This window comes from Schistocerca piceifrons, chromosome X (assembly GCF_021461385.2).
Source record: "Schistocerca piceifrons isolate TAMUIC-IGC-003096 chromosome X, iqSchPice1.1, whole genome shotgun sequence".
Lineage (NCBI taxonomy): Eukaryota > Metazoa > Arthropoda > Insecta > Orthoptera > Acrididae > Schistocerca > Schistocerca piceifrons.
In genome coordinates this window covers 62,807,927-62,822,838 of record NC_060149.1, presented here as the reverse complement: position 1 = coordinate 62,822,838, position 14,912 = coordinate 62,807,927, and the positions used below count along the sequence as shown (strand labels likewise).

At 39.9% G+C, this 14,912-nt stretch overlaps 1 protein-coding gene across 5 annotated transcripts in view; it reads right to left on the bottom strand.

Annotated features, from left to right (window-relative positions):
* Positions 1-14,912, bottom strand: part of LOC124723040 (coiled-coil domain-containing protein 177) — a 291,118-nt gene that overhangs the window by 184,767 nt on the left and 91,439 nt on the right. Inside the window, exon 1 of one of the 5 annotated variants that reach the window (XM_047248214.1) lies at positions 8,683-8,792. The exons of the other annotated variants lie outside the window; for them this stretch is intronic. The gene's annotated coding sequence lies outside the window, so the exon portion shown is untranslated. Of the gene's footprint in view, positions 1-8,682; positions 8,793-14,912 lie in introns of those variants that run through there. 5 annotated transcript variants of the gene reach the window in all.

Sequence of the window (14,912 nt, the reverse complement as noted above, 5' to 3'; positions counted from 1 at the left end):
TCAGTTGCCTCTTGATGAACACCCACAGAAGAGTTCAATCATGAACACGGCATTTGGACTATATCTATATAACAGGCTACCTTTCAGCATGGCTAATGCCCCCGATACATTCCAAAGGTTTCTTGAAAAGACTATTGCAAGAATTACATTGTGTGAATTACCTTGTCACTCATGTTGGACTGTGGTTCAGAAACTGCAACTGTTTACAACATTTAAAATTTATAATTCCAGTGCCATATTATGATAACAATTTCTACCTTATTTTTATTGAAATTATGTTCAGGCAGACAACTTGCTATATCCAGTGAACAAAAACATTTTGTGATCCACTGAGCCACCTGAAGATGAGGATGTAAACCCCTGAAAAGCATTATGAGAGAAAATAAAAATGACTGATACAGATAATTGTTTTCATTTATCTTTTGCATAAATTACCTTGATGATATTCTGGTTACTGGCTGTACAGCAGACAACCTTTGCACAGCCTACATCTGGTTTTTGTGGCCTTTGTACAGAAAGGCCTGAAGTGTAACTTTTCCAGATGTACCTTCTTCGAACCATCTGTCCCTTATTTAGATTATATCCTCAGTCTTTGGTCTACTGCAAAATATGTACTGGCTATTCAGAATATGCCTGTGCCTAAATTCATTAAAGACTTGCTGGGAAATAGTTTGTTTACAGGTAGACAGTCATCTAGAGCAATAGCTCGATGACTTCTCTATAAATTCCTGGGACATTGCTATGAATCCTGCAGTATGTCTGATCAGGTTGGCCTCCCTAGCTCTCCAGTGCAAATCCACCATATTTCATTGTTTTTTTTTCATGGGCAGCAACAACTTCAGGTTCAGCAAGGTGTTACACTCATTACAGAAGATGAAAAACAGTGCCATGCAGTGGTACCATCGTCTCTGTGGCACTGGGTGTTTCAGCTCATTCATCAATCCCACTGGGGGATTTTTAGGATGAGGCAATCAGCATGTCGCTATGTCTACTGGCCTTATATGGATGACAATGTGACATGGGTGGTGTGACAGCATACCATTTGCCGGGCACATGAACAAGCCTCACTCAGGTCATTCTCACCTGCACCAACATAGCCATAGGACCAAGTTCATGCGAGTTTTGTAAGCACTTTTCTGGGGTCTATAAGGTTAACCATCATGGACTCCTCCTCCCACTTCCTGGATGCTGTCTGCCTCTAGCTGACAACAATAGCAGTCATGGTGGGATCCTCGCAATGCAGGTGACTTCAAAAGGTTTTGCACTGGCAGTGTTACTATATGTCTAAGCATACCACGTTTCCCTCCTGCCTCAAATAGGCTGGCAGAACAGTCCACATGCACTTTTAAGGTGCAAATTCAGAAAGCTTTGTGGTCTGATAACTTGGCTCCAGTGACAAACTCCTTCCTAGATTCTTACAGGTACATATCTGTCAGGATCAAAATAGAGTGGAACTTCTTCATCAGCACTCTCACCAGATGCCTCTGGACCTATAACTACCCCTAAAGCACAAAGCAGATACAGCCACACCATTCTGTGTGGATGCCTTGATGTGGGCACACACATTTGCGTAGAGTCCAAGGTGGATCTGGGGAACAACAGATATGGAACAACAGGGGTGCCAGGTGCTGAACCTGCGACTGTAGTGGCAGCGTGGTTCCGGACTGAAGTGCCTAGAACCACTCGGCTACAGTGGCCGGCTATACTGGACAACTTCCGCTTTTTCCATTTAACTTTATTTCTATCAGTCACCCATTTCACTTGCACGTAAGCAGCTGCATATTACATATAACATTTTCACAGGTTTTTCCTCAGCTGATAAGCACTCTGTGAAATGTGTTACCAGTGGGTTGCTATTTCATGAGATACAGGCATTAACAATGATAGACATTTACACTGAAACATGAACTGTGCAATACAATAGAAAAAATGGTGAACGAGCCCATAAGTCAGTAATTTAAGTCAAAGGCATAATGAATAACTACAGAAAGAATTCTTGTTGTACACTCAGGATACAGTCACTCTCTAATTGTGGTGGTTGTTAATAACATCTAGTGGTTTTAAAGTAACCCTGCAGTCATTCTGTAAATACATGAGAAAAGAAATTACTTCAAGGTTGACAACACAATTTTATCTGTAGGTCAATTACCACTCTGTATTCTGAAAGATAAATTTCAGTTTTATGTCGTAATGTTAAAAGGCTATTAGTGACAAACCTTAAACATTCAGGACCAGCAGCCTTGAACAGTAGATGTCTTTATTTATCTCTATTAACACTTCAGTCTTGTTTAATTCTCTCCAGTACAATCATAACTTCAACAAAACTGAGAGAAGCAGTCCACATTCAGTGACTGATGGAGACATGTTAGTTTCCTTGTAAAAGTACTTTGTTTCATTAGTGTCAGAGGTTTTCATTTAATATACACTGGCTTTCATGGTGTACACATAAAATTTACACTTGTTTACATGGTGTAAACATACAATTTTTTGGTTGATTTTTCATATTTTAATGGGGAGCTACTTTCAAAGAAACAAAAAGTGCAGCTGCACTGGTGAAAGATAGCAACATTTGGGAAAGCCAGAACAACACAAATACAAGTTAGACATGTACTCAAACTTTTACTACAATGAAGCCACACGAGCAAGAAAGGTTGTAAGATCTTTAGGGATGTTATCGATTAGGCCACAAATATGAGCTATCACTACAGAAAACACTAATTTTGGAAATAAATTAAAGCAGTGTGTGAGTCGGAGGTCAATGAATCTGCCTCTGTAACTGAAGTTATTAATGTGTGATCAACTCAAAAGCAGCTATGGCTAATTCTAGAAGGGGATGAAAATTTCCATCATTTCATTGGCAAGGGGAGAAGAATGGTAGGTAAATAATTTCCAACAACAAAACTGTGTGCCAAAACTCCATAATGCAACAAAATACCTAAAACTACATATGTGTACCCTGCAATGAAAGTTAAAGCTGCAGGATATTTATTGTGCCTATTAAAATCTCACAGTAACCTTAGAAAACACACTACCAGTCATTTATCACTATAATATATAAAATCATGTGAAATTAGGGCAAAAATTAAAGAAGAATTTCTCATTGGAAAAATTCAGATTTGATATCATCAATTACCCAAGTTGACACTGAATTGACAATATGTTACCCAAGAAGAAAGAAATTGTATAGGATGTAGCAGTTCTATGCCACTTTCAGATTGCAAGTGATAAACTCATAAGTCCAGAATAAAAGTAGATAAAAAAAAAAGAAAGAAACACACTCATACAGGAACTCAAAAATATATATTATGAGAATGTACTAAAATTTCAGGAGGGATACCAGGCTATATTAAGTGACAAGTTCAGTATCATAAAAAAAAGAAGTATGTAAAGGTTTAGATGCATATAGCAGTTATTCAGTATAGGTATTTATGCAGACAGAAAAAGCGGCAGAAACCAAAGTTAGAAAGGAAAATCTCAAATGGTAAAACACAGCTATTAAAGAATGGATGAGAATATCAAGCATATAATAATAGGAACATTATACAACATGCTGTATTAAATAAAACTGAAGAAGTGTCTTCAAGAAGGTGTGGGAAGAAGATGCAATGAAAATTTGGTATGACTCTATCTCATTTTGTTGGGCTGTTGTGTCAGGTGTCGTGGGTTTGAGGAAAAAGGAAGCAGGGAGCAGGAGAGAGGATTAGGGAAGGGTGGCTGATGGCTCAGAAGGAGGCGCCAGATGTACAGGATAGGAATGCAGGAAGGGCAGGCAGCATGTGCATGAAATAGGAATTTGACACACAGGCACCTGCACCAGTAAGTTCATGAAGTGCAAAATGAAGATGACACAAGAGAGTGGATTGGATGGGACTGACAGAACAGAGGAAGAGAAACCATTGAGAAGGATCTGTGGGTGCAAGATAAATGAAATTAGTGTCTTGAGGCAAGGTGGAGGTGGGTGTGTGATAAAGTGTTACTGGAGATTGAGGCCAGGAGGATTATAGGAACATAGGATGCCCTGTAAGGATATCTCCCATCAATGTAGTTCAGAAGAGCTGATGCTGGAAGGAAGGCTACAGATAGCACAGTTTGTGAAGCAGCCATTAAAATAGAGCATTTTGTGCTAAGTTGCATGTTCTGCCATTGGGTTGTCAACTCTGGCCTTGTCCACAGTTTGGTGGTGGCTATTTGTTCAGGTGGACAATTGGTTTGTGGTCATGTCCACATAAAATTCTGTACAGAAATTACAAGAGAGCTGTTATATGACACAAATGCTTTCACAGGTGGCTCTGCCCCTGATAGGATAGGGTAAGCCTGTGACGGAACAGAGTAGGTTGTGCTGGGCCATATCTTGCGTCTGGTTCTTCCAGAGGGATATGACCCATGTGGAAAGGGCTGGAAGTGAGTGTTGTATAGGGTGGACTAGGATACCGTGTAGATTGAGTGGATGGCAGAATACGGCTGTAGAAGGGGTGGGAGGGATTATGTGTACAATGATCCTCTTTTCGGGGCAGACGATAGTCAGAGCCTTGGCGAGGAACATGGTTCAATTGTTCCAGTTTGAGATGTTTGATTCTTTGAAAATGGTTCTTGGGGGTCATGTGAGGATTAGGGGTGTGTGAGGATATGGCAGGGAAAATCTGTCTGCAGACTAGGTTTGGGAGACAGTGCCTGTCTGTGAAGGCCTTAGTGAGATCTTAAGCATACTGAACAAAGGAATTCTCATCACTGCAGATGCACCGTCCATGAGTGGCCAGACTGTATGGGAGTCCACCTTTCCTCTGTTATGTCACCCATTCCCAATCCACCCCCCATGTTATCGTCATTGTGCGACGTACGTACTCATCAGTATTGGCCTCTGTCAAACCATCAACCATTCTTCTCCATTCCTCCAACCTTTTTGCTGTCCTTTCCCTCTCCATCTGACACAACCCTGGCAAAACCACAGTCTTAGCATTGTTTATTCAGTTGGCATAATGTAACTGAACAAGTGTGTGTGTGTGTGTGTGTGTGTGTGTGTGTGTGTGTGTGTGTGTGTGTGTGTGTGTGTGTGTAGGGTTGGGGGAGGGGGGGCACTATTTGGTGACTTATTACCTTTACTCCTGAATTATTTCTTAATAACAATAAGAGTAAAAAGAACAGAAACCAGAAACATTTGTTAGGTGGATGCCACATTCCATCAGTAAATATGACAGATGACATGGTAGCTAATAACAGGCAGAAAATAGTACAAGCATCCCAAGATTTCTTTAAATATTTAAACAATTCAAGAAATGTATAAGAAATACAGATATTTAATTAAAAAATAATGATGTTTCAGAAGTAATGTCAGATGGTGTGTATACTGAGCCATCCTAGATATGAAGGTATGAAAGCTACCTGGAGATGATCATGTCTGAATAGACTTTGTTAAAGCTAGAGCCAAAGCAATACAAAAGAAGCTCACAATATTGTTTACAGGATGCCTCTAGAAGAAGACAAGACCCAAAAACTGGAATCACACTGTAAGTACTCTATTTCACAAGCAAAGGAACTGACAAGACTATAGATTTCTTAGATTTCTCTCTGTAATGCACAATATATTCATTATGGCTGTTTGGCATTCAACTCAGATTTTTAAAAAAATAGTTAAATTTATTAACAACTGCGTAGGAAAACATTAATCCTATTCATGGAATGAACAAGCTGGCTTAAGAAGTAGATACTAAACAACGTCATGAGGAAAGTCACAAAATGGGCTACGAGTATTAATATCACTTGTCCTGGGACTCACAGATTTATTTGGGTATCAAATAAGTCTGAAAATCAGACACTTTCAAATGGCCTGCTTCACGGTATGCACACAAACTGAGATGGAGATGTTGACATCAGTCCCTGTCATAATTATAACATTAAATACTGCTGTCGTCCAGCTACAACAACGGCTGTGAGAACCTGGTACATTCATAAATAAGAGGGTTGAGTGTGATTCTTGACAGATGCACCAGACTCTGAAGTTTGAACCACTCTTCAAACTTATTTTACATCCAAATGGTACATTTCCAGATGTGCGTTCCTTAGCAAAGCTTTATTTACTAAGCCCCCTCTACAACCACCAGAAGCCTGTAATAGGAACTGTGAAACACCCTGTATATAACAATGCTACTGCTTCCATTACACTTCATCCAGGTAGTGAGAAATTCAGGAATGAAATGAAGGAGGAGCCAGGCAAGGAGATATCATGTCTATGAAACTATTCCCTGCAGCCCTACAGGAAATTTTCGTATCTTTAAACTGTGAAAGTGATGGAGAAATATGTGTTAATGGACTATATCAGATCAACCTTTTGTTGATGACATTGCACTGTTTGCTTCTAGTGTAGAAAAATATGAACAAGAGGATGAACTGGATACAGCAATTTTGAAAGTAAGCCTACACCTATAATAAGACTAAAATAATGCATAATTAACACATAGAAAACAAAATTTTCAAATTAACAATGAAGTCACAGAATCAGTAGGACAGCTGAAGACAAAAAACAAGATGAGCAGCATAAAAAGAAAACTGAAAATGGTTTGGAATGGTTTTGGTTAACTGACAAGATTTTCAAAAGTAAACTTGGTATGCAATTGAAAACTAAAGTTTAAAATTAGAGTGTACTCTCAGGTTTAACTTGTGGTATTAATATACATAATTGTAATGCAAAGATCATTAAAAAATGAAGGTTGCTTAACAACCAATAGAAAAGTACATGTTACGAATTATTAGGAAAGATGTGAGCACAAACAAATGGATCAGCGAACAAAATGACATGGAAGTGTGCAGGGAATCTATTCAGGTAAACACATGGCAGATGGGCCATTGAAGATCTTCGTTGGATTGCTAGAGATAAGAAAAAGTTGAAACATCATTTAACAGAAGGTGGGTTAGCGAGCAGCAGCAGCACAGATGTATATAGCTAAAAAGTCTAATGGAGGACTTTATCCAGAAGTATGAATGTCAAACCCACAAAGATGATGATGACTGATGATGGTGGTGATGATATACAGTCACTTTCAGAACAATTCACTAAAATAATCTCTCTCTCTCTCTCTCTCTCTCTCATATAAGTAGTTACATGAGAGCATAATTTCATAAGCAAAATATAGTTATTTATTTTATTTGTGTATTTGGTTTCATGAGACCATGCGTGCAAAGCTTTCTTGGTCACAGAATGTCAGTATCCAATTACAGAATGATAATGGGAAAAATTATAAACAAAAGGAACCAAAGAATTTAGAAAACATAAAAATTATGTGAGGGTTGCAAATAAATATCACATAATATGTAAAATAAATCTTTCAATCTGCAGCAGAATGTGCACTGATCAAAGGATTAATTCTGGAAACATCCCTCAAGGCTGTGACTGTGCCATTGACCTGTGATATCCTTTTTCCAGGAGTGCTAGGAAATGCAGGGTGCACAGGAGACCTTCTGTGAGGTGTGGAATGATATTTTTCTGATCAGAAGAACTTTCTGATTTACCTTTTTTATTTAATTTCATATTTGTTAGTCTTAGTTGTCAGGGCCTGTAACACACCACACTTTCTAAGAGCAAATGACGGAGATGAACTTGTGAACTTAGTGTTGAAATTAAAATCCTTGCTGGTTTATTGCTTCATTTGTTCAAAATTAATTAACTGACTGCGAATTTCTTGACACACACACACACACACACACACACACACACACACACACATATATATATATATATATATATGAAAACTTGTGCTGAACCGGGACTCGAACTCGGGGTTCCTGCTTATTGCGAGCGGTCGCCTGAACCGTTCCAGCTATCCATGGGTCAGTCCGAGGAACTTGCACGAATGATCGAAGTGGTTAAGGTGACCGCTTGCGAAAACCAGAAAATCCGGGTTCAAGTCCCTGTTTGGCACAAATTTTCACACGCCACTATTGGGTAGCAGATCTATACCTAATACGGCTGGTGTCAAGACATTCGTAATCTGCGAATTAATGTCCAAGTATTTCATATAGCTGTGGATCATCAACACTGTCTTTTCTTTCAGATGTATATATTACAAGCCTGGGCTGGCACACAACAATAGCAACATTGATCTCGATTTCCTTGCTTCATTCTGCTATTGCGACAATCCAAGTACTGTTGCGAGCATTAGGTGATGAATTTAGGGAACTATGACATAAGGACGTAGACAGTGTGACACATGGACGTATTGGGTCGGCATGAATAGCCCAAGTATTTAAGGCGGGAAAGCGGGAAATCCGGGTTCGAATGCCGATCCGACACAAATGTTTACATGTCAGAGTTGGGTAGCGAACCTAATACAGCTGATGTCAATAAATTCGCAGTCAGCGAATTAAATTTTTTAGCATTTAATCGTCAATAGCGTTCTTTCTTTCAGACGTGGAGGCAAATGCTTCATTTGTATTGACGATTGTTAAGTACCGATATCGATTCTATTTTATGCAATTTACAGCAGCGTCAGTACTATTATTACCGGCACAAAGTAAACGCAACAGGGCTCTCACATTCCATCTTACCTAAATGTCGATCATCCGTCCGGCTTTGCTAATGGAACTTCATAATGCGCCACAAACGTGAATGAGTCGCAGCAACGTGCCTGATAAGCCCGAAGATACAGAAGAACTGTCACAATTTCATCGGATTACTGTAAACTGCCTTACCTCTGTACGCATTTCCATTCGAATCGACTTCTCGGATTAAACGGAAAGAGAGCGCGCCGCAATCTCTGCGAAGACTGGTCTGCTCCAACTAGCGAGAGCAACGCGTTCCCGTTACCTGACTGCAGCCGCGGTCGCCAAGCAAGAAGCCGCGGTCGCCAAGCAAGAAGCGTGGTGGGAGCAACTGTTGCGACCGCATCCGTGCCCGCTAGGGTCATTCTGTCGTCCCATCAGTAATAATGGCACCAACAGCGATAACACACGCAGGTCTTTTCCATAGATGCGACGGAGTGTGACGACGCGTCAGGTCGTCAATAAGTGAGCAAACGTACCTGCAGGAATACTCAGAGTGCGCATTATTATTATTCAACATTTACCATTGGTCGACAGCGAGACATCGACTAGTTATCTGAGAAAGACCTATTTTATCATTTAGGATACGAAATCTCTGTTGGATGCCGCGTTTCTTGACTCCTTGAAGAAATTCCAGAAGTTCTTCACTGTCGTCTAGTGAGAAAAATGTGAATTTACGGAATATCGGACCAATTTTGTGATTGGATGCAGGACTTCTTAACTCATAGAACTCAATATGTCGTTCTGAGCGAAGTGGAATAAAATCAAATTAAATTTTATTGTCGTTAAACAACTTAGTGTTGTAATAGACAGCGTCAAAAATTACAAGGAAAGGTACCAAAACACAATACAATACATACATACAGGTTTTTTTCAAGGTAACAATTAGTTTTTAAAAAATATACAGAAAAGAAAAGTATTTACACTTATACATCTCATTGGATCAAATTTGTCACAGAATATGATACCGCCTATATTTTCACTACATGCTATAATCATCATTCATTCTGGAGGCGTCTCAAGTTTTCTTCGAATTCCAGAATGTTGTAGGTTGTATTCAGAATCAGCCAATTTTTTAGTTTCTTCCCTAGTTGCTGTACTGGCATTTCCCTCACTGTTATAGGCAGTTTGTTGAATAGCTTAATCCCCATGTAATTATGGCAGTTTTGGGTTTTCTTTAGCCTTACCTGGGCCTGACAATGTAATGTTTATTTCTTGTTTTGTGTGAATGTACCTCCCCCCTTACTGTGAAGTTACTCTGGTTTTCTTTGATGTCTATCAGACAGTGCCCGTCAGGTTTACAGTAACTTCAGGAGTACTCTGTTTCCAAGTGAGTGTTGCGGGCCATTACTGTTCACGATATACAAGGTGTTCGGAAATTCCCGTTACAATTTTCTAGGACTTGTAGAGGGGAATCAGTAAATAATATTTTGAATAGAAATCCATGTCCGGAAACGTACCGTTTCCGTTCTACGACAACTTCAATTCAGATGTTTAACTCACTTCTGCTTGAGGAGTTGAATTAGGCGTGACGCAATACAGTTATTAGGAAACATAACGAAACATCCATTTATCACTTCAGCACATTTCTTTGTATTAACACTTAAACATTACGTATTTACATTATTCCAAAACAAAAAGGAACCCATCATACGTACAGTTAACAAAAATAAATGTTTGTAGAAATGGCAAGAGCATGCCATTAATGTTTTTCCCCTGGGCGGAAGATCAGGTGTTAAAACGTGGACATGTGGACGCAAAATGGTTAGTCTTTATGCACACGTGTAGGCGTAGTTTGTGACATTTTTGTGGGAAGACTGTTCGATACAGAGGAAAGACAATCAACACACTGATGTGTGTACGTATCAAGGCCCCACTTATAAAAATATCTGCATTTGTAGCCGTTACACCCTGTCTATAATATTTTCAGTATGTCACATCTTGCATGTCTTTTCGTGTATATATTGCCTGCGTAGTAGGTTAAGTTTCACTGTTGCTACAATACCAGAAGAGATCGTATTTAGTTTAATGTTATGTCTCACAGGGAGAGTGTACAAAATGTGCAATGTAGTTAAAGCTTATCAACTCAAAATAAATGAATAAGCCTGTCATCTGTACTAAAACATTATAAACTATGCTACTGCTGTCCTAAGCTGTTGGAAGAATAAAAACACAAAAGTGCATCAACCGTTGAAAAACATATTAACCTGTGAGACATTTTTTGTATATATACTGTACATTGTTAAATTATTATTTTTAAAAAATATTGTATAGACTGCTTTTTGCACCTTTTTTTTCTGTTCAAAATATTATGTATGGTCCAAGATGCCAGACATACATATTAGTGTAAGAAAACATAGTATCTGAAATATATTTGGACGAAAAAAAGATAAAACAAGTAAATATAGTTTGATAAAGTGTAATCATTCGTTTTCTTTCATTCTACCCTGCCATATACATAACTATTTACAACATGCTGTTACATATGTACTGCACACGTCTTTTTCTATAAGAATATTTAAATTCAATTTTACAGTAGGCAGACACACATCTGGATTGCACGTAGCCTTTCTATAAGGAGGGACCATTTACGCTTCATTAAAATTGTCAGTCAGACACCGTGATTTAGCGCTAGCTCTGCGCCCAAGCTGGCGACTGCAGCTGATGCTGCAGTGTCTGTGGTCCGGCCTGCTTTCTCCGGCAACGGTGCAGAACAGCACGAGCAGAGAAGAGGGCTCTTCCCAGTGTGGTATTTGTTTAAAATAAATACACAAACAACCCTATCCTTCCCAAGCGTAGCACAAATGAACATATCCAAAATTAGGGTAACTGGACTTTAACTCACGAGAAGCAGTGTGTATGACATCAGAGGGGGGGGGGGGGGGGGGGGGCAGAGGCCATCTTGAATTCTATACTTACCACAAGTGAGTTACTTCCACCAGTTGTAAATCAGACCTGAAGTCGTTCATATCACTTCAATCAATATGGCAATGCACCATCTTGGATTTTTCACCAACTTATACTTAAGGCAACAGCCCTACTTCTACATTGATATCATATGAATATGGAGGGAGGGGGGGGGGAACCCCACAAGCATAATCAAGCTATTTTTAATTTCCCACCGACTTTTGAATTGTCCACTATTTTGCACATAGGGTAATCTGGGCTACTGGGAGAAGTTCGGCAACAGCACATGATGTCATTTACGAAGTCGTATATTGGGAAGAGGTCCCGAATCCTTTGGTCCCGAATTGTCCTAGCCTACCTGCTGCAATATAGCATGGCGAAACTTGGATCATACATAGAAAAAATTGCTACAATATAGTAAAGAAGGCAACTGAAAAAAATACGCAAAGAGACTAACAGACATACACTTTTATTCACAGACAATAATTACACTGGAGTCACCGCGATTTATGATGGTTTGTGGGCCACAAATACCGATTTTTTTTTTTTTTTTTTTTTTTTTTTTTTTTGCAGCAAACAGGACCCCATTGCCGTAGTGCTCAGTCAGTTTGTTTTTGAAAGTTTTTTTGGTCACTATATCTCCTTCTTCAAGACTTTCATTGGTTTTCTGCAATAAATCGAGCAGTGAAACTTGACATTCCTCTGAAGAATCTACAAAGCTGCATACTTCTTGGAAAACAGCATCAAAGTTGATATGAGGGCAGTCTCGTTTTCGAAAGGAAGAGGGGCTCGACACTAGTTTAGCGTAGCAAGTTTGATGATATCCGGCTTCTGCAAGTACTGAGTACAAAACACCCTTGATGCGTTCGGAAACCTTTTCTACTGAAATTGTCATCGCGTTTTTCTGATTTCTCAAGCAGTGTGTGTTTAAAGAGTTAATCGACGACCTTCAAACTTTCCACGACTTTTTTGGATTTTTTTTAAGCCTCTGAGTCACATTTTTCAGCAGATACGAAACTCTTTTTTGAAACTGAATGAATAAGACGAAGAAGATCTTAAACTTCTATCATATACTAGAGCAGCTTTCTGGTTAATTAGTTTCTTTACATTACGTTGCTTAATATATACACATGAACATACCGGTACCTTATGCACTTCAATCATTCCAACGTTTTGTGGAAGAGTATGAGCCATATCCTTCCGTTCCTTGCTGAGACGTATCAAAGTTTCCAACCCCTTCGTCACTTTTGATGTGTCTCCTCCCGAGATAGATTTACCGCAACTCGTGTTAGTTTCACGGTGAATAACGAAATAGTTTTGAGATTTCATGGCAAATGTATCTATGTACACTCGTTACTAGTAAGCATTCACTGCACATACTGGCTTTCTTCATATCGATACTGAATTTGATATGTCTGTCTATTTGGCGGAAACAGGATGCAAGTTCACTTTGCCAAGATTTTTCCCTGGAGTATGGGTGGGATGGGGGTAGGGATTAGAGAGGAGGCGGGCCCTGTCTTGGTCCTCGCCAGATATACCCTCTGTTGTAGAGCTTGGAGTATGCGGAAAACGCCAGTCCACTTGACCAAAAAGGTGTTCTTCATAGTCCAAAAGTTACACCAAGACACATTCAAACTAGATTCAGGGCGGCCCAGAGGTCAGAGTCAGTGCCGTTGGAGCCAAAGTAGGACTCCCTCCAGGGGCATGCAATTGAATTACAGACAAGTTACTATCTGGTTCTTCATTTGTGTGACCACGGTGTCCATAGCTGTTGTATAATTACTAAGGTATTTCAAATCTGTCCATACTTAAGTAAAAAATCACACTTCAGTAGCTTATGAAAAGAACTGTGTTTAGATCTACTACCAAATCAAAATTGTAAATATATTTGATTCCAGGCTACTGACGACGTTTTACTTCAGCAAAACGAAAGATGTATGGTAAGAAACAGAAATTCTTAGTAGTTGTATAGACGAATTTTATATACCTTACGTAATTACTATATGATTATCGAGTACTGCCGCGAAAACCAGTTGTTCCGTGTAAGTAAGACCCTAAAATAACTGTCGAAGGAGTTTTAGTACGTATATAATTGAAGATACAAATTTTTCGGAGTTTACTGAGATACAGTCGGTGAGCAGCGGACGGATGAACGGCGGTTAGAGTCTCGTCAACATTCCGTTCGTTCAAGACAGAGCACTAACTCATATGGAAAAATATTAGGATATAAAGTGGTACCCGCAGTGCAGAAGCACCATGCCGGCATTCTCCTGAAGGAAGTTAGAGGCCTCCAGGGAACAGAAATTGGGGACGGGCAATCTGGACTCCACTTCTCCTGAGTAACAGCTCAGTGGCCTAAACCACTTCTTTACCCAAGAGTTGTTGCTCAGTTACCCTTACTTTTTTAGCCGTGGTCTTGGGATGTCGTCGACGATACGGTAAACTCTAATCTCCGTTTCCTTTAGGTAGCGCGCTTGCGGATGATCGCTACTCTCCGTGACCCCCGGGAGACCGTTACTCGTCCTAGTCGCCGCTTCGTGATGTCACCGAGGGGAGCAACGCCGGCTGGGAATGCACTGCTGATGCACAGTTGCAGCTTTTCGCCGACACGTTTCTGCACTATTTCACACTTTTATTTAGTGCCTCTCGCCGTTGCAGTGCTGGTATCTCGTTTCTTCCCTCATTTCATTTTTGCTTCGAACTCACTAACAGGCACAGATCGGAACCCCCCCCCCCCCCCGCCCCTCCCCCTCTCCGCGAAACAACATTTTACTAAAAGCGTTTATGTTTTTACATACAAGGGGCAGTCAAACGAAAAAGAGACACATAGAAAAAAGGGAGCAAGTATTTTGTTAATTCAAAAGTAATCGTCGTAACTGCCAGTACATTAACGTCTCTGTGAGACAAGATGGTCATTGCCTTCATGAAAAAATGTTTGCAGTTGGTCACGAATGTCTTTCTTCAGGGCTCCAAAAATATGGAAATTGCATGGAGAAAGATCGGGGCTATATGTACGAGGGTCGTTCCGAAAGTAATTCCTCCTATTTTTATTCACGGAAACTACGGGAGAAACATAAACCACAACACCACAGCTAAACAGAGCAATATTTCAACTAGAGACTGTCATTTTTCCATGCACTTTTGCCAACGATGCACCACAGCCTGTGTGCCTCGCTTGTAAAAATCGGAACCAGCTGAGAATAATCACTTCCTTACAGCTTTGACAACAGCATCCGAGTCTTGAAAATGTTCGCCACGTAGTCCCTCTTTCAGAGGCACAAACAGATGGAAGTCTGAAGACGCTAAATCGGGACTGTAAGGTGGATATGGTAAAACAGTCGGCCGAATTTTGCAGTGAGTTGCGTGGTCGCAAAACTGGTGTGGAGCCAGTTGTTATCATGTTGCAGGCGAAAGTTGGTGTTTATCTCTGGCCATACCCTAAAAATTCGGATTTTCAGCTTAGTCAGTGTCGT